At 37.6% G+C, this 19,322-nt stretch overlaps 1 pseudogene; it reads right to left on the bottom strand.

Moving 5' to 3' along the window:
* Nucleotides 1-10,366: 10,366 nt before the first annotated feature.
* On the bottom strand, nucleotides 10,367-17,836 carry LOC101673534 (annotated as a pseudogene).
* Nucleotides 17,837-19,322: the final 1,486 nt, after the last annotated feature.

The following is a 19,322-nucleotide window of genomic DNA, read 5'->3' as shown; positions in this document are numbered from 1 at the left end:
TGTCCTGATGGTAAGCACAGAATTCATTTTTGAATGTAAGTTTTAATAGGTTTTATTATTTAAAAATATTAACTACTTACTCACTGTAGCAGCATACTACATGCTGTAGTAGATCCAAAGGTGAATTAGTCAGAGTCTCTTCCCTTAAAGAATTTATAATCAGATATGAAAGAACACATGCACACAGATTATTAAAATACAAAGCAGTGTGTGATATAAGCCCCATGCTGTGAGAGATCAGAGGGGTGAGAGACTGCCTCTAGACTGTTATTCTGAAATACTGCTTCAAGAATGTTGCATCAAAGTGGGACTGTAATTATAATCTTGCTTTAAATGTATTAAATTTTCATTATATATAAAAATTAGGTTTTATTTATACCCACAAATCCCAATTTTTCTGCTTAATTTTATTGCGAATTACTGGAGAATTTATGGCCATACTTTAGGGCCAGAATGTGTGTATTTTTTTTTTAATTTATTTTTTATTTATTTTCAGCATAACAGTATTCATTATTTCTTCACCACACCCAGTGCTCCATGCAATCCGTGCCCTCTATAATACCCACCACCTGGTACCCCAACCTCCCACCCCCCCGCCCCTTCAAAACCCTCAGATTGTTTTTCAGAGTCCATAGTCTCTCATGGTTCACCTCCCCTTCCAATTTCCCCCAACTCCCTTCTCCTCTCTAACTCCCCATGTCCTCCATGCTATTTGTTATACTCCACAAATAAGTGAAAGCATATGATAATTGACTCTCTCTGCTTGACTTATTTCACTCAGCATCATCTCTTCCAGTCCCGTCCATGTTGCTACAAAAGTTGGGTATTCATCCTTTCTGATGGGGGCATCATACTCCATAGTGTATATGGACCACATCTTCCTTATCCATTCGTCTGTTGAAGAGCATCTTGGTTCTTTCCACAGTTTGGCGACCGTGGCTATTGCGGCCATAAACATTGTGGTACAGATGGCCCTTCTTTTCACTACATCTGTATCTTTGGACCCTGCAATTGCAGAATGTGTGTATTTTTATAGAGAACTTAGAAAAATATTTTTGATATTTTTTAATGGGAGTGATCACATTGCTCTAATATTATTTATACTAAAGATTACATTGGCTAAGTATTTAGAAAAGAGTTACTGTATCCTGTGTGTGTTGAGAGAGTGCTGTAGTCCAACCTGCTCAGATCTTTTTGATAAAGAACCATTCAGAAGCCAGTTTTTCAATTCCAGAAGTTCCCATAGTCGGATCATCCATGGCTTAATCTTAGACTTATTTACCATTTAGGTGAGGAATTTTTTTTTGGTCAACAATTTGTTTTTCTGAAAAGACGGCTTAATAATTTTGTTATGAGCCTATGGCAATTAAAGTGAAAAACAGGGTGCCTGGGGAGCTCAGTCAGTTAAACATCTGACTGGGTTTCGGCTCAGGTCACGATCTCCGGGTCGTGAGATGGAGCCTCACATGAGGCTTGCGCTCAGTGCGAGTTTGCTTGTCCCTCTCACTCTGGGTCTCCCCCCTCACTCACACACACCCTCTCTCTATCTCTTTCTCTAAAATAAATAAATAAAATCTTTAAAAAAAATAAAGTGAAAAACAGTCCCCAGAGAAAATGAACAAATCCTGAATAACATTGGACATTTAACCATTATATTTGTGGCAACTATAATTTATCATCAACTTGAATATTTATTACATTAGTGTGATGCCTGCCTTAGGCATTAGCAAGCTTCAGGTAATGAGGGCCAACAGGCTTTTGTTTGTTTTTTCAGTATACCCTTTTTGCCTTAGTGTAGGACTTTTGGGGGATTTTCTTACTGGAGAAGGTAGGGTTTTATGAATCTTGAAGTAGGTGGTATTAGGATACTTTATTCAGGACATGAGTTCTGGCTGTTGAAGGTATTCTACCACTAGATTTGCTTAAATTGATCTCAGTTATGGCCTATGCAGCAAGAGCAATAATAGTAGCAACAACAACAACAACAGCAACAAAGCTAACATTGAGAGCAGTTACTATGTGCCAAGACTGTTACAAACTCTTGAACTATATGTTACAAGCTCTTCAACTATATGAGGAAGGTACTATACTAATCTCTGCTGGAAGAAACTTTAGACACACAGAATTTCAATAAGGTGATAAGGCTAGTCAGTAGAACTAAACTTGAACCCAGGTAATCTGGCTTCAGAATCCACACTGTGCTCTAGCTAACCACTTAGCTAGTCCTGGCTTTATAAGTCTCATTTCCAGTCTGTGCTGTACGTTTGATTCAGTATCATCAGATATATCAGATATACCTAGGAGGACTTATATATCCTCCTAGAATATGATTTCTATCAACCTACATCCTTCCGTAAAAACTTTCAGTGACTCTCAGTATCAAGATAAAACTCATGGCATACATGACCCTCCTTCAGTTTTGCCAAAAAATAACCTTTCCAGCCATACCTTTGATCCCTCCCCTGTTGAAACATTTTGTTCTAATTTATGTGCTCTACTACTCTGTTTCCCTCCACTAGATCTACAAGTCCCATTCAGTCTGGATTCATGTGGTCATTTTTTAAATCCCCAGGATCTAGGTCAGTACTTGAGTAGATAAGTTTCTAGACTCATTGTCAGCATATGAAAACAGCAACCTTTAACAATGAATTTCCGTGTCTAGTCATCAGCAGCTTAAAAAAAAATTATTTTTTATTTTTTATTTAACAGAGATATCACAAGTAGGTGGAGAGGCAGGCAGAGAGAGGGAGAAGCAGGCTCCTCGCTGATCAGAGAGCCTGATGCAGGGCTCAATCCCAGGACCCTGAGATCATGACCTGAGCTGAAGGCAGAGGCTTTAACCCACTGAGCCACCCAGCCCCCCCCCCCCAATTTTTAAAATTTAAAAGTGACATTTGAAACATCAAATGTTTATTATATGGCTTTGTGTACTTCAGCTAATAGTTAAATGCATTTTTACTTTTAATGCCAGTGTCACAGACTAGAATGTGATGACTGAAGTTGTCAAAAGAAGTACCTTGTTTTTGCTTGTTCTTTAATGCTCAAAGAAGTAGTAATGGTACAAATAATTTTATGTTAGTAATAATGGGAAAACACATCCTCGATGTTCAACTTCATTAGATAGTTTGATATAATCACAGAAACTCCTTGAACTAATTTTGGGTACAGAAAAGAATGAAGGATTATTTTTAACCATAAAAAAGAAAATGGAAGAGAAGACATAGTTGTCATCTGCTTTCATTTCTCTCAGAAACCACTTACCCTGAAACTAGTAGGTTATAGCTTCTTTTTTCAACTAAGATCTGTATCTATTTAAAGACTCCCAAATCCTAAAAGTAATTTGGAAGTAAAATATAGAACTTGTACTGAAATATGGGATACACACATGAACACATCTAAGATTTTAACTGATGATGACTTGGTTTGGTGGCCTCAATTATGAAAGGAAGAATTTAATGAGATTGTAATACCATTTCTCCTTCCAAACTCTAATATAACTAAATACTGTGTAATTGTTTTCCAAACATTATTTTAATCCTTTATATTTCTGTATCATGAGGAACCTTGTGGATACAATTATTTACATATTAGCTACTGATTGTATGAAAGTTATAGCTTTAATGGTGAAGGTCTTTTGAACATGGCTCAGAAAAAATGTTTTTCTTTAAGTTATTCCTCATTCTCTATATTGAATAAAGGCCTTAGCTCTTAACCTAATGTTCAGGGTTTACCTTTATCTGGTCCTGACTTATTTTTCAAGCTACTTTCTTACTGTTTTTCTTAAAGAATTCTACAGTCCAGCCAAACTAAAATACTCATGTTCTTTTTCTCTTTTTGAGATTTTTATCTCTTGGCTTTTGCTTATGCTGTCCTATATCTCAACTCTTGGCCTCCAAGGCCTACCTAAAATCATATTTTCTTCAGGCTGTATGTTCTGATATGCTTCCTTCTATTAGCATCTGATAGCCCTTTAACTCCTATGTTGGGATTTTAAAACATTTTCTCCATTGTGTTAAGAATATTTATATACTTGTCTCATCTTTCCTCTAGATATATCACTGTTAATCTCTAACCCTTATAATATCTAATACAATTACTCAATTACCATACATAGTAAGTACTGATAAATCGCTAATCAAATAATGAGAGTTAAATTGAGCTCTGTTAAATTTCAATATGGTATTAGAAGTTATTAAAAACAAACCCAAGAATTTTAATAAGCTTCTGCAAATGGGACATTGATCTGTATCTATTTGTGGTATTTAGAGATAACTTAAGACTTTATGTTAAGGGAAAAGAGGGAAACCATTGGAGGGTTTTAAATAGGACAGAATTGATGGGAAGAGGTAAGATAGGCAGGATGTTTGTGTGGAGGTTGTTACAATCATCATTTAGGTGATGAATTTTAGTGTCTAAACTAGGGCCCTGGGAATAAGGGTATAAACAGTGGACAGATTAAGAGCTATTTGGGGAGATGGTATTATAGGATTTAGTGTCTGATTAAGTATGAGAGGTAAGGCATTACAGAGACTTCCCAGGTTTTCTTGGACAAATGAGTAGATGATACAACCCCTCCACTCCACCCCCAACTAAGATAGAAAACTCAAGAGGAAAGAGGTTAGCAGCGTGCAGGAAACAGGCAGAAATGAGCTGTAGACTTCAAAACTGCTGCATTTGAGTCTTCTGTGAAGAAGTTCAAGTGTCTAATGTCTATTGACATTGAATATATGAGTCTGAAGCTATGGAGAAATAGCTAAACTAGAAAAGACATTTGGGGATCCTCAACATTCAGTTGGAACATGGAACTATATTTGATATTTAATTGAAAACAGGCAAAATAAGATTTGATTGCTTTTACCTAAGTATCTAGCCCGCATGAACTGGACCAGAGGGAGTATATTACTTGCCTGCTACTACAGTTACAGGACTGTCTGTCTGTCTCTCACCAAGTGTCAAACTTAAAAGGTTCAGGTTAATAAATGAGCTATATGCACTTAAATGTATAATTTTAAATCTATTAAAGTTTAAGACCTGTAATGTGCCCTGTGAGACATATCACCGTCACCAACAACAAAATCCATCTGAATAAAGCCTCCTCATGTGCTCAACTTGCATTTTTATTGTGTCCACCAGTTTTAATACCTGTCTGGGCCTTCTCCACTAGCTATTATCAATAACACTTAGGGGCGCCTGGGTGGCTCAGTGGGTTAAGCCTCTGCCTTCGGCTCAGGTCATGATCTCAGGGTCCTGGGATAGGGCCCTGTATCGGGCTGTGTGCCTGCTGCTCTGTAGACTTATGGTCTCTCTCTCTCTGTCCAATAAATAAATAAAAATCTTTAAAAAAATAACATTGAATATTTTGGGAGATACTAATTATGTATCAGGTCCTGCATTAGGTCTTTTAAGTACATTATCTTACTATAGTATATCACTGAGAAGGGTACCATTATCCTCTTTCCACGGATGAAGCTCAGAAATGTGAAGTAATTTGCACAAGATTATATAACTTGTGGTTAAACTCAAGTCTGTCACACTGAACTTGGTTTTTAAAAATCATTTCATTGTACTGTTACCTAATCTATTTTATCACTAATGAAAAACTTGTAGAGCCCACAGACCTATGCATTCCTGCTTCAATGTGTACTGAAAAACTTTGACTCAGATTTATAGACTAAGATTGGTCAGAGGTATGGTTTCAAATTCAACCAACATAATGGCAGAAAAATAAGAAAATTAGGAGGCATCAACCATATTTCATTTCTGGCATGAGTGGAATAGATGTGTTCAGGGTCTAGGCAAATAATCATAAGGCATAAATAAGGTTATCATTCAGAGATTGGTCTGCTATTTCCACATCGATTAATTTTGGGCAGATTTCTTCTTCTTTTTTTCCTTCTGTGATTTTGATAGAATTGTTTATTTGCTGTAAATTATTTTCCTTCAACTTCTTTCTGTTTATGCTAATTGCCATATTGGAACATTACTTCACACTGTGATTACTAACTACCACAATTAGCGTTCTGTTATACTATACTTAAAATAGTAGTGAACACATAAGTGTTTACCTAAGCATTTCCTTTTGTATAAATGTAGATAACTGATAATATTCTGATTATATTTGAAAACTTGTTTTATGTTGCTAAGGAACTGAACTGACGATATTTAATAATCAAGTATGATATAATTATCTATACAAAATCACTACTCTACAACCAAATCATATAATAATGCTAAATTTACACCCAGGTAAAACATTTTAATTTTGCACTGCATACAGCACTGTACTAGGTACTTAAGGGAAGAGATGTTGAAACATATAAAGCACATGGTGTCTGGATTTCTGTTGCCATATTGCACCTTCGTTTCCTTGAATAACCATGTTTTATCTCAACTCCAAATTGTGTTTTATATTTTATCCTAAACCATAGTCATCCCTCTTTTGCCTGACTTTTACTCATCTTTCAATCTCACCATTGACATTGCTTCCTCTCAGAAGCTTTCTTGACACTGACTACCCTCTCCTCCAACATCTGTGCTCCTATGACACATTGCACTTGGTCATCCTGTGGATATATATTATCATTACCCAATAGACTGTCAACCCATCTGATCAAAGGTCGGACTTTTCTTGTTCACTTGTGTCCCTGCTATGTTGAGTAGATGTCAACAGATATTTGTGGAAAGAAAGAACAAATGACTGAATGACCATTTGAATTAAGGGCTAGGTAAGAGTTAGGCGTACCTACAGCTAGGTAAGGCATTAACCTTGTAGACCACCTTATACATATTTGCTATAATGGCAACTTTATTTCAGTGCCTTAAAGAGAATTTTTACAAGTTTTTTTTTTTTTTTTTTTTTTTTTGGCAGAGAGAGACATGGCAAGAGAGAGAGGGAATACAAGCACGGGGAGTGGGAGAGGGAGAAGCAGGCTTCCTGCTGAGCAGGAAGCCAGATGTGGGGCTTGATCTCAGGACCCTGGGGATCATGACCTGAGCCAAAGGCAGACGCTTAATAACTCAGCCAACCAGGCACCCCTTAAAGAGAAATATTTTAAAGTTTTATTTTTATTTATTTATTATATTTATTTTTATTTTTAAGTTATCTCTCCACCCAACATGGAGCTCAAGATCAAAAGGTTCACGCTTCACTGATGGAGCCAGCCAGGTGTGTAAAGAGAAATTTTTAAAAAATAAAAACACGTTGTTGCCCCAATTATACTAGGATATTGTGAACCAAAATGACACTGAATTTCTGATTGGTGCTCTAACAGATTACCACAAATTTAGTGGTAACTTAGCTTATAACAATACACATTTATTATCCTAGTAGTTCTGGAGGTTAGAAGTCTGACATGGTTTCCCTGGGCTTAAATCAAGGTGTGAGCAGGCCTGTGTTCCCTCTGGAGGCTCTTGGGGGAGGAAACCTTTCCTTGCCTTTCCCAGCTTCTAGATGCTTCCTGCATCCCCCTAGCCAGCAGCACAGGATCTTCAAGCCTTCCATTCACTTTTTCACTGACTGTCCTACCTCCCTCCTTTCTTTGTGATTACGTTGGACCCACATGGATAATCTAGCATAATCTCCCCAGCTGAGGGCTAGCTGATTAGCAAGCAAACTTCCACCTGCAACCTGTGTTCCTCCTCGCCATGTAATGTAATGTATTCACAGGTTCTGAAAATTAGGACATGGACATATCTTAGATGGGCCACTATTCTGCCAACCTTTATACCTTAGCACTTATGTAATTCTGAAAGAAGATGCTATCTTTTCTCAACATAAAAGAATAATAGTGGTGGGATGCCTGGGTGGCTCAGTCGGTTAAGTCACTGCCTTCCGCTCAAGTCATGATTCCAGGGTCCTGGGATCGAGCCCCTCCCGGGGCTCCTTGCTCAGCAGGGAGCCTGCTTCTCTCTCTGTCTCTGCCTGCCACTCTGCCTGCTTGTGTGTGCGCTCTCTCTCTCTCATAAATAAATAAAATCTTAAAAAAAAAAAGAATAAAAGTGACTAAAGTAATTGAGTATATGTTGCTGGCATGTTCTAGGTGCTTTACAACTGTTAATTCTCATCAATCCCATCTAGTATGTACTATAGTTATGCTTATTTTATAGATTAAACTGAGGAAAATGGAGATTAAATAACTTACCTAAGTGCCATTTGAACCCAGGCAATCTGATTCTAGAGCATTTGCTTTGTTCAGTAGGAAGATGGTAGATAGAATAGTGTGTCTCTTAAAGCATATCTTTACAGTGTAAAGTATTATGGTGTTTTAGGTATTATATAAATTATTAAAATTAAGATACATTTATAACTATAATATTGCAAAACTGGTTGGGAGATGATCAATTATTGCATACCTTTTGGGCCAAAGCAGCTCATTCGAAACTCCGAGAGATACAAAGACTTACTACGGTTGTCTTGAGAAAATTCATTAGGTATTTTAAAAATAGTTGCCTCAGTATTCTCCATCATCAATTTATGCTTTCTTACTATTAGGAAAAACAGAATTAGTATAGTACTTATACATGATGTAAAAACTCTGAATAGAAGAGTTAGATCAAGAAAAATTTTTTTTTTCCTCCATTTTTCTAACTGATTCTTTATAATTCTTTTTTGGTGTTTCCTCATATCCTGTTCTTTGGTGCCAATTGCTACTTCTCTTTATTAACCCCCCTTCTGCATCTAGAGAGCATTAATTTTGTATATGAGATAAACTGTACAAATATGAAGTAATAAGAATGTAATATGCTAACTCATGTAAAATGATATAAAGAGATATCAGATGGGCAGCCAAGTACAGAGAGTAATAGAGTGAACAGAATGAGATGGCATTATGTGGGGAAGACTTATCAGAATTAATTTTAAAGGATTTTAGGACTTTTGAAAAGAACTTGCAAAAAGGAAGAAGAAATTTACAGTGAGGAAAATGACAGCGTAAAAAAGATTCTGAAACAGGAATTAGCAAATCATATATAGGAAAAGGAAAGCAGACATATTTGAATAGAGCAGAGGCCTCCTCTGAAAATAGATTAGAATTTCCTTAAAGCTTCAAGGGACAGACCACTGGAATTCATGAATTAAAAGGAGCATGTTATTGTTTGAGAAGTTTCCTGGAAATCTTGTTTATTATTGTGTCTCTGAAAAAATAACCATGAAATCTGAACTGTTAGCTTTTTTTTTAATGGATTTTTGGAAATAGGTTATTTATAAACTAGGACCTGTCCAGAAAGTAGTGTGGTAAGAGGAACAGCTCTGCATAATAGTCAAACGACCGACATGTAATATCCCAAATAGCAGTTCTATGAAAAGCCACTGCAGGTGCAAGTTTATTTAAAAACAGACCACAACACAGGTGCAATTCTCCTTATAAACATTTAACCACAGAAGATTACCCTAAAAGTCTCTGTGGAAAGGCGTTGGAAAAAAGAGAGTTCAGTTTTTTGTCTTAATTTTTTAATTTTTAAAAGGAATTTGGGATGAAGTTTCTTCCTCACGTTTCATATTCTTTTTAAACTTAGTTTTTGTCTCCCGATCTAAATGCAAATTTTACATATACATGATTCGATACGGGTCAATATTAAGAGATTCTGTATGCAATAAGCAAAAATGTTTAGGGTTAAAAAATGTCAAAGAGAAGAAATGTCTCCATGTATATATGAAACAACTAATATTAATGACTTGTAGCTTTGTAAGGTGAATTGGACTAGGAGGAGGCCTATGGTCCACATTTAATGACTTAATTCTAAAATTCAAAATACATTCTAAATTTATACTCAAATGGGAAAAATATGACTCCTGTAAAGAAGTGCATGATGTCATTACTATAGTTCTCTCCTTCAGTCTGCTACAGCTCTGGGGCCTTCCTTCCTGCTACCTGACCTGTCCAGATTCTTTCCCATCTTGGGCCTTTTACTTGCTGTTTCCTTTCTTTTTGGAGCAGTGTTTGTGTGATTCTATTGTAGGCAGAATAATGTCCCCTGCAACCATCCCTCACCCCATGTGCCCTAATCCTTAGATCCTGCGAATATGTAAAACTGTTACATAGGAAAAGAGATTTTGCAGATGTGGCTAAGGGTGTGGGCCTTAAAATGGGGGAGTTTACTCTCAGTTACCTGGATGGGCCAAGATAATCACATGAGGCCTAACAGCGGAGAACTTTCCCTAGATGGAAGCAGAGGAGATAGGCAAAAGCAGAGATCAGAGCAGGACTTGAGTCACTATTGCTACCTTTAAAGATCAAGGAGGCCGCTAGCCAGGGAATGCTGTCATCATCTAGAAGCTGAAAACAGCCTCCACCTGACAGCCGAAAAGGAATGGGGACGTCACCTCTAAAGCTTAAGGGACTGAATTCTGCCAAAAACCTGAATGAGTTTAGAAGTAGATTCTCTGCCAGAGCCTCAAGATAGCAGTCAGACTTTGTCTCTTGGCGGTCTGTTCCTGGCATTTTTCTTTGGTCTCCTTCATGCTCTTGGCCCAAAGTTGAGCACAGTCTGCAGTCTCTTCCTTAATTTTCTTAGTACGCTCTTTCTTTAAAGCAATATGTTGATGTTTGTGTTGGGGGACATGTGTAGTAACAAGACCCTGAATTTTGGGCCCTTTGGTTTTAGGTGTCTCGTCTTCTTTGTTTAGGGGCATTATTACAACATACTGTGGACATCTTTTTTAGAGATTGAAAATTTTGTGGGTTCTGCTAGCTATTTTAGTCTCCAGACAATGAGGCACAGTCGTATCGGTGAGTCTAGAAATATGCTTCTCACCCTTTTTTGCGACGATAAGTTGAGAGCACTGAGATTGGCATCCACAATGCAACCCCAAACAGATTTGCCCTTTCTTTCTCTAGTCCTCCTTGGTTTGTGGCAGGAATGCTTACTCAGCTGCTAATAGACACAGCCATGGGTCAGGGACGCCCTGCTTCATGACATTGAACACTTCCATTCCTCGCGCAGACTGTTACCAGCAACTTCTATGGCCGTAACTCTTCCTAAAGGGTACAAAGTTGCATCCATCCCCCACTTCAGTAAGTTTCTGGCCGCCAGTGGCTGGGAAAGGGATGTTTAGTTTCACCCTAAAGCAGCTTATGGCCTCCAAGGCACCATGGAAAAGAGCTGATAATGGTTCCTGTTAAGTTCCATCTGCTCTTGTGGAATTGGGAGGAGAAGGCTCTACAGGAGCAATCCAGCTAGGGTCATCCCATGGGCAAGAATAGATTGCGAGTCAGGTAACTGACTCACTTTAGAAAATAACTCACTTTAGAAAACTCCCTCTGTAATCCTTGTGAATAACTTCATATACAACAGATTTGTGGGACTCTGAGTGACTATAGGATGTTTGGGGACTTTCAGGATGTTTAAAATTAAACCGGTTGCAATTATATATTCATTATATCGGGTATATATAGACACATAAAGAATTTTCCATTTTTGAATGCTTTATCTTGCTTCATTTCTCTTGGAGATCATTTTTTTTTCAGCTTGTCTTGGCTGAAGTCCCTTCCTCTGTTGCTAATAGGATCTTCTCTCAGTTTATTTTTCTGGATTGACTCTAAAGTTACTTTTGTATTCTGTAGTGTCTCAAAGGTCTAGAAGGTAGAGATATGGTACATATAGATAAGGTATAAAGGCCATATTCCTGATGACCCTGTGGTGTATTTGAGATGGTCTATTTTTGGAGATAATTCGGACAATACCATTCATTACCAAAACTTGTTTTTAATATATCAAGTTCAAGGACAGATGGGAGCAATGACTTCTTAGACTGAATGCAGAATTTAATCCACTAAAAGGAAAATAAAGGGAGTCCAGCTACATTTCGATTTAAAGCCAAGAAGGCTATTAAAAAATATCATCATCCCTTTAAGTGTGTAAGTGGCAAGATTCCAGAAAATCAAGGTCTTTTTATGTTATGAAAGACTTTCAAGGGGAGAAATCACATGATATTAAAGATATAGGCTAAGGAGAGACTAATTACTTAAGATAAGTATTCATACAATCCTTATGGATGACATGGAGAATTTTAGTCTGTGTGATAGTATGGTATTGTATGAATTAACTGAAAATGAAGTGCTATGCCCCAAATGTGCTTATGAATGGATCAGTGTTATCTTAGAGGCAGGTCTTGTGATGCATGCTGAAGAAGTCTGTTTTCAGCACTAGTCCACTGAACATTTCTCTAAACAACTTAAATAAGGACCCCGTTGGCATGGGTATCAAGTCTGTAGATGCTGTGAAGCTGAGAGAAGTAACCCATGAGCTGGGTTTCAGAATCTGGGTTTAAAAAGAATTCAGTAAATTATAATGTTGGTCTGAGTTTAATAAGATAAAACTTAAGGACCAATGCTAAATCTCATGCCCAAATCCCAACTGTTTAAATATTAAATGTTTATAGAAGCACTTATTTATTTTTTTTAAATTTATTATACAGACAGAGATCACAAGTAGGCAAACAGGCAGGTTGTGGGGGGGGGGGTGGCGGTAGTGAGAAGCAGGTCCCCCCCGCCTGGCAGAGAGCCCGATGTGGACCTCAATCCCAGGATCCTAAGTAGAGGCCTTTTTGTTGTTGTTAAGATTTTATTTATTTGACAGACAGAGATCACAAGTAGGCAGAGAGGCAGGCAGGAAGAGAGGAGGAAGCAGACTCCCTGCTGAGCAGAGAGCCTGATGTGGGGCTCCCAGGACCCTGGGATCATGAAGGCAGAGGCTTTAACCCACTGAGCCACCCAAGCACCCTAGAAGCACTTATATTTTAAAAGGGGAATTTAGTTGACTATAAAGTTGTTAGAAGGCAATAGTGTGATATAGTGGCCCAAAGTGTCATACTCTTATCTTAAGTGGCATTTATTGAAAAATATTACTGTTCTGCTGTTTTATACTTGATCAGATAACACTTGGACTACTGTGTGCATATCTGGGAACAACACTTAAAAAAGCAGCATTGACACCATAAAGCCTGTTCAAAAAAGAGACTAATATTGCTGCATACAGTTAAATTAGAGAGTTTTCAACTCCTTAGGAAAACATTCTCCATTCATCCTTTATTCAATCAATATATTTTAGGTGTTTTTGTGCTCTGATCTTGGAAACACAAGTGAGCAACAGGACAATGCCATTTTCAGAAGCTTTTATTCTAATGAGGAGACATACTAAATAAACTAAATAAGAAATTCAAAGTATGGCAATTACTATGAAGAAAATAAAATAGGGTAATACGACAGTGATTGCTGGTGGGTTAGGATGGTTTGCAACCAGGGAAATTCTCTCTGAGGCAATGATCCTTAACTTGAGACTTGAACGATGATGAGGGACCAGACAAGCAAAGATTTGAAAAGCGTTTTATGCAGAGGGACTAAACAGTCCAAAGGCCCTGAGTAAGTAAGTAGATGGAGAATGTAAGTGAAAGAGAGAGTTATGGGAAATCAGGCGAGATAATGAGTTTGAATTTATTCTAAGTGTAACGAGAAGCCAGTGTAGGTTTTGAATCAGATATGTTCTAATTTACCTTTTGAAAAGATCACCGTCTGTGGGGCAAACAATGAGTAACGGGGGTAAGACTGGATGTAGAGAGGACTTCGGGGCAGTGAAGAGTTCAGTGAATTATAAACATGAAACCATGTTTTCCTCCAAATTATTGCTTCCAAAGTACCATGATTAAATTTTTCTTTGCCTTCCCTTGACAGGTTTTAAGATGATACAGTAATTTTGTAAATTTTTTATCATTAAATGTCTAGTATATATTTTTGTGAACCTAAAACAGGTCTAAAGAGTAGTCAATTTAAAAAAAGTCTAGTTCATTGTAAAAACTTCTAAAATTCACTTTTAACTTCAAATCTCTAATATTCCGTTTGAAATGGGATGGAATAACAGAGATCAGATCTACTCTCCAACCAGAAACAAGCAGAAGAAACTGACAGGCTTATGAAACAATGGCTTTTAAGAGATTGGACGTTAGGCAACAAAAGGCGCGATCTCTGAGAGACAGAAAACAAATGTGAAGGCCTCGGTCATTGCCAGCTTCTTGCCTTGAGAGGGTTTCCGGGACATGGCCTCACTGCTGAAATCTGCCAAACATTAAAAAAAATAATAATAATACTAATTCTACACAAACTCCTCTAGCACATTGGAGAGGAAAAGAAACTTCAAAACTTATTCTACTGGGTAAGGATTATCCTGATAACAAAACTAGGTGAAGACGTTATAAGAAAACAATTTCAGACCAATATCCTTGATGAATATAAATGCTGCAGTTCAAGGCAAAATTTTAGTAAATTGAATCCATCAGTTTATAAAAAGGATATTACATCATGAATAAGTGGGGTTTACCCCAGAAATGCCAGATTAATTTAACATTTAAAGTCATTATAATTCACTGTATTAACAAACTAAAAAATGAAAATCATGTGCTCATCTCAATAATCAGAAAAAAGCCATTTGAAAATGTACAATATCCATTTCTGAAAAAAAGAAAAACCAAAAAACAGGAAACTAGGAATAGGAAGGAACTTCCTGAACTTGATAAAGAACTTTCAAGAAAAACCCAAGATCATACTTAAAAACTGAATTCTGAAGAAATGAACCTTTAATAGCTTTATCGAGATATAATAGATACACAATGAAATGCCCACATTTAAACTGTACAGTAACTTTTGACGTGTATATACAGTCAGGAATTTGTAGCCACCATCCAGACAATGAACATGTATCCTCCCCAAAGGTTTCCTTCTTCCTCTCTCCTCTCCCTGCCCTGCTTTCCCAGACAATCACTGATCTGTTTTCTGTCACTGTAGGTTTGTTTTCACTTTCTAGAATTATTTGTATTAAAGCAATCATTTTTATTAAATTATAATTTTATTATAATTATTTGGATTTAAAAAGTAATCTATTATTTAATACAGCACAAAATTTAATACCAATATCTTAAAGCATAATTTAAAAATAATATTTAAAATGTACTACTACATATTTTATAGTACATATTCAAATTTTTTTCTTTTAAGATTTTATTTAAGTTCAGGTTCGTTAACCTAGTGCAGCATTTGTTTCAGGGGTAGAATTTAGTGATTTGCCATTTGCATATAGCACTCCCTGCTTATTACAAGCGCCCTCCTTAATACCCATCACCCATTTACTCCACCCCCTACCTCCCCTCCAGCACCCCTCAGTGTTAACCCTATAGTTAAGAATCTGTTATAGTTTGCCTCCTTCTCTGTTTTTTTGTCTTATTTTTCCTTCCCCTCGCCTATGTTCATCTGTTTTGCTTCTTACATACCCCATATGCATGAATCATATGGTATTTGTCTTTCTCTGACTTATTCGCTTAGCATGATACACTTGAGCGCCATCCATGTCATTGGAAATGGCAAGATTTCATTCTTTTTGATGGCTGAGTAATATTCTATTGTATATGAACATCTTTATCCATTCATCTGCTAATGGACATTTGGGCTCTTTCCATAATTTGGCTATTGTGGACAATGTTGCTATAAACATTGGGGTGCATGTGCCCCTTTGAATCACTATTTTTGTATCTTTTGGACAAATAGCTAGTAGTATAATTGCTGGGTCATAGGGTAGCTCTATTTTTAACTTTTTGAGGAACGTCCATACTGTCTTCCAGAGTGGCTGCACCAGCTTGCACTTCCACCAACAGAGTAAGAGGACTCCCCTTTCTCCACATCCTTACTAACATCTGTTGTTTCCTGACTGGTTAATTTTAGCCATTCTGACTGGTGTGAGGTGGTACCTCATTGTGGTTTGTATTTCCCCGAGTGATGTGGAGCATTTTTTCATGTGTCAGCCATTTGTATGTCTTCTTTGGAGAAATGTCTACTCATGTTTTTCTGCCCATTTATTAACTGGATTTTTTATTTTTGGGGTGTTGAGTTTGCTAAGTTCTTTATAGATTTTGGATACTAGCCCTTTATCTGATATGTCATTTGCAAGTATCCTCTCTCATTCTATAGGTTACTTTTTTAAAAAAGATTTAATTAATTAATTTAGAGAGCCCATGAGCAGGGGGAGGAGCAGAGAGAGAGGGACAAGCAGACGCTGTTCTCAGCTAAGAGCCTGATGTGGGGCTTGATCCCACAACCCTGAGATCAGGACCTGAGCAGAAACCAGGAGTCAGATGCCCAACCAAGACACCCAGGTGCCCTGGCTGCCTTTTAGTTTTGTTGGTTGTTTCCTTTGCTGTGCAGAAACTTTTTATCTTGATTAAATCCCTATATTCAAATTCTCTCTCTCTTTCTTTATATAGAGCCATACAGGATATACTCTTTTTTAAACATTTTAAAAAGATTTATTTATTTGAGAGGGAACGTGTGTTTGTGTGTGTGTGTGTGTGTGTGTGTGTGTGTGTGTGTTAGAGAGAGAGAGAGAGAGATGGAGGGAAGGGGGGGGCAGGGGTAGGGGGAGGAGCAGACTCGCCGCTGAGCAAGGAGCAGAACACAGGGCTTGATCCCAGGACTCCCGGATCATGACCTGAGCTCAAGGTAGACGCTCAACCAGCTGAGCCACCCAGGCGCCACACTATATACTCTTTTTAAGATATTTTGTCTGGCTTCTTTCACTCAGAATAAATTATTTTGAGATTCACCCTTCTTGTTGTTGTATGTTTCAACAGTTTATTCACTTCTATTGCTGAATAACTTGCCACAATTTGTTCACCCACTTTGTGTATGGATGTTTAGGATGCTTCCAGTTTTAGGCTACCACAGGTAAAGCTAACAGTTCTTCCACGTGCTGTCTTCCTTCCCCACGTTAGTAAAACCGGTTGTATTCTTTTTCCTTTCCAGCTTTATTGAGAAATCATTGGCATATAACTGTTTAAGGTGTAAAATGTGATGATTTGATACATGTATGTTGTGAACTGGCTACCACAGGAAGGTTAGTAAACATATCCTTCACCTCACATAATTATCATTGTCCTTGTTATGCAAAGAACATTAAATTCTCTAATAGCAACTTCTAAGAATACAAAACAGTATTATTAACTCTAGTCACTGAGCTATACCTTACAGCCCCAGAGTTTATTCATCTTGTAACTGGAAGTTCATTTTGTTTTTAATTTAAATTCAACTAGCCAACATGTAGAACATTATTAGTTTCAGACGTAGAACTCAGTACTTCATCAGCGCATAGAACACCCCATGCTCATCACATCATGTGCCCTTCTTAATGCCCATCACCCAACTACCCCATCTGCCCACCCGTCTCCCGTCCAGCAACCTTCAGTTTCTTTCCCATAGTTAAGAGTTTCTCATGGTTTGTTGCCCCTTTGATTGCTTCCCATTCCATTTTTCCCTCCCTTCCCCTATGATCCTCTACACTGTTTCTTATATACCTCATATGAGTGAAACTATATTGGTAATTGTCTTTCTCTGATTGACTTATTTCCATCAGCATATCAGTTTGATATGAATGGTAATATTTCATCCTTTCTGATGGCTGAGTAATATTCCATTGTATAGACACCACATCTTCTTTATCCATTCATCATTGATGGACAACTCGGCTCTTTCCATAGTTTGGCTATTGTCGACATTGCTGCCACAAACATTGGGGTGCATGTGCCCCTTTGGATCACTACATTTGTATCTTTGGGGTAAATACCTAGTAGTGCCATTGCTGGGTCATAGGGTAGCTCTATGGGACCTCATCAAGATAAAAAGCTTTTGCACAACAAAGGAAACAGTCAACAAAACTAAAAGGCAACCTACGGAATGGGAGAAGATATTTGCAAATGACATATCAGATAAAGGGCTGGTGTCCAAGATCTATAACTACCTTTGTACCCTTTGACCAGCATCTTCCCATTTCTTCTACCCCTCAGCTGCTGGAAACCACTCATTCTACTCCCTGTTTCTATGAATTCAGTGTTTTTAAGTTCCACATATAAGTGAAATCAGTAAGTGTTTTTTTCTTAATTTCACTTAGCACAATACCCTTAAGGTCCATCTGTGTTGTCATAAATGGCAGGATTTCCTTCTCTTCCTCCTCCTCCTCCCCCTCTCCCCTTCCCCTCCCCCTCCTCCTCCCCTTCTTCTTCTTCTTCTTTTCTTTTTTAAGTCGCATGCTCTACCACCTGAGCCAACCAAGTGCCCCTAGCTTCTAAGCTTTTAAGTTTCCAGTCTAGTGGGTGCGTGACTGATTCAATTGATACGGTCTGCAACTCGTTTTATTTTTAAAGGTTTTATTTATTTATTTATTTATTTATTATTATTTTTTTTATTTATTTGTCAGAGAGAGAGATTGAGCGCGCACGGGCTTACACACGAGCAGGGAGAGTGGCAAGCAGAGGCGGAGAGAGAAGCAGGCTCCCTGACAAGCAAGGAGCCGGATGTGGGACTCAATCCCAGGACCCTGGGATCATGACCTGAGCCGAAGGCAGTGGCTTAACCGACTGAGCCACCCAAGCATCCCAAGATTGCCCTCTTTTTTATAGCGTAAAAATATTCCACCATATATATCACATTTTCTTTATTCATTCCTGTGTTTATGGACCCCTGGGTTGTTTCCATGTGGCCATTGTGAATAATGCTGCAATGAACTTGGTGTGCAGATATCTTTTTAAGATAGTGTTTTAATTTCCTGTGGTATTCTTTTGGATATTGCCCAGAAGTGGGATTGCTGGATTATATTGTAGTTCTATTTTTAATTTTTTGAAGAGCACTTATATTGTCTTCCATAGCGGCTGTACCCATTAACATTCCTGCCAGCTACACACAAGAGCTCCCTTTACTGCACATCCTCACCAGTGTTTGTCATTTCTTGCCGTTTTGGTAATAACCATTCTAACAGGTGTGAGGTAGTATCTTATTGTGGTTTTGATTTGTGTTTCCCTGACGATTTGTGACATCGAGCACTTTTCATGTACATGTTAACCATTTGAATGTCGTCTTTGGAGAAATGTCTGTTCAAGTCCTCTGCCTATTTTTAAATGGGATTGTTTGGGTTTTTTGCTATGTAGTTGTAGGAGTTCCTTATATCTTCTATATGTTAATTTCTTATCAGATAATATGGTTTGCAAATATTTTTCTCCCATTCTGTAAATTATATTTTAATTTTGTTCATTATTTCTTTTGCTGTGCAGAAGATTTTAGTTTGATATAGTTCTAGTTGTTGATTTTTGCTTTATTTGTTTATGGTTTTGGTGTCCTATCCAAAAATTCACTGCCAAGGCCAATGTCAGGGAGCTTTTTCCACTATGCTTTTGCCTAGGAGTTTTATGGTTTTAGGTCTTATGTTTATGTCAATTTATTTGAAGGTAATTTTTGTGAATGGTGGAAGGTAGAGGTCCAGTTTCATAGTTTTGCATGTGAATATTCAGTTTTTTC

The sequence above is a fragment of the Mustela putorius genome, unplaced genomic scaffold, assembly GCF_011764305.1.
Source record: "Mustela putorius furo isolate JIRA1106 unplaced genomic scaffold, ASM1176430v1.1 tig00000430_pilon_pilon_pilon, whole genome shotgun sequence".
Taxonomy (NCBI): Eukaryota; Metazoa; Chordata; class Mammalia; order Carnivora; family Mustelidae; genus Mustela; species Mustela putorius.
This window is presented reverse-complemented; position numbering and strand designations above follow the sequence as displayed.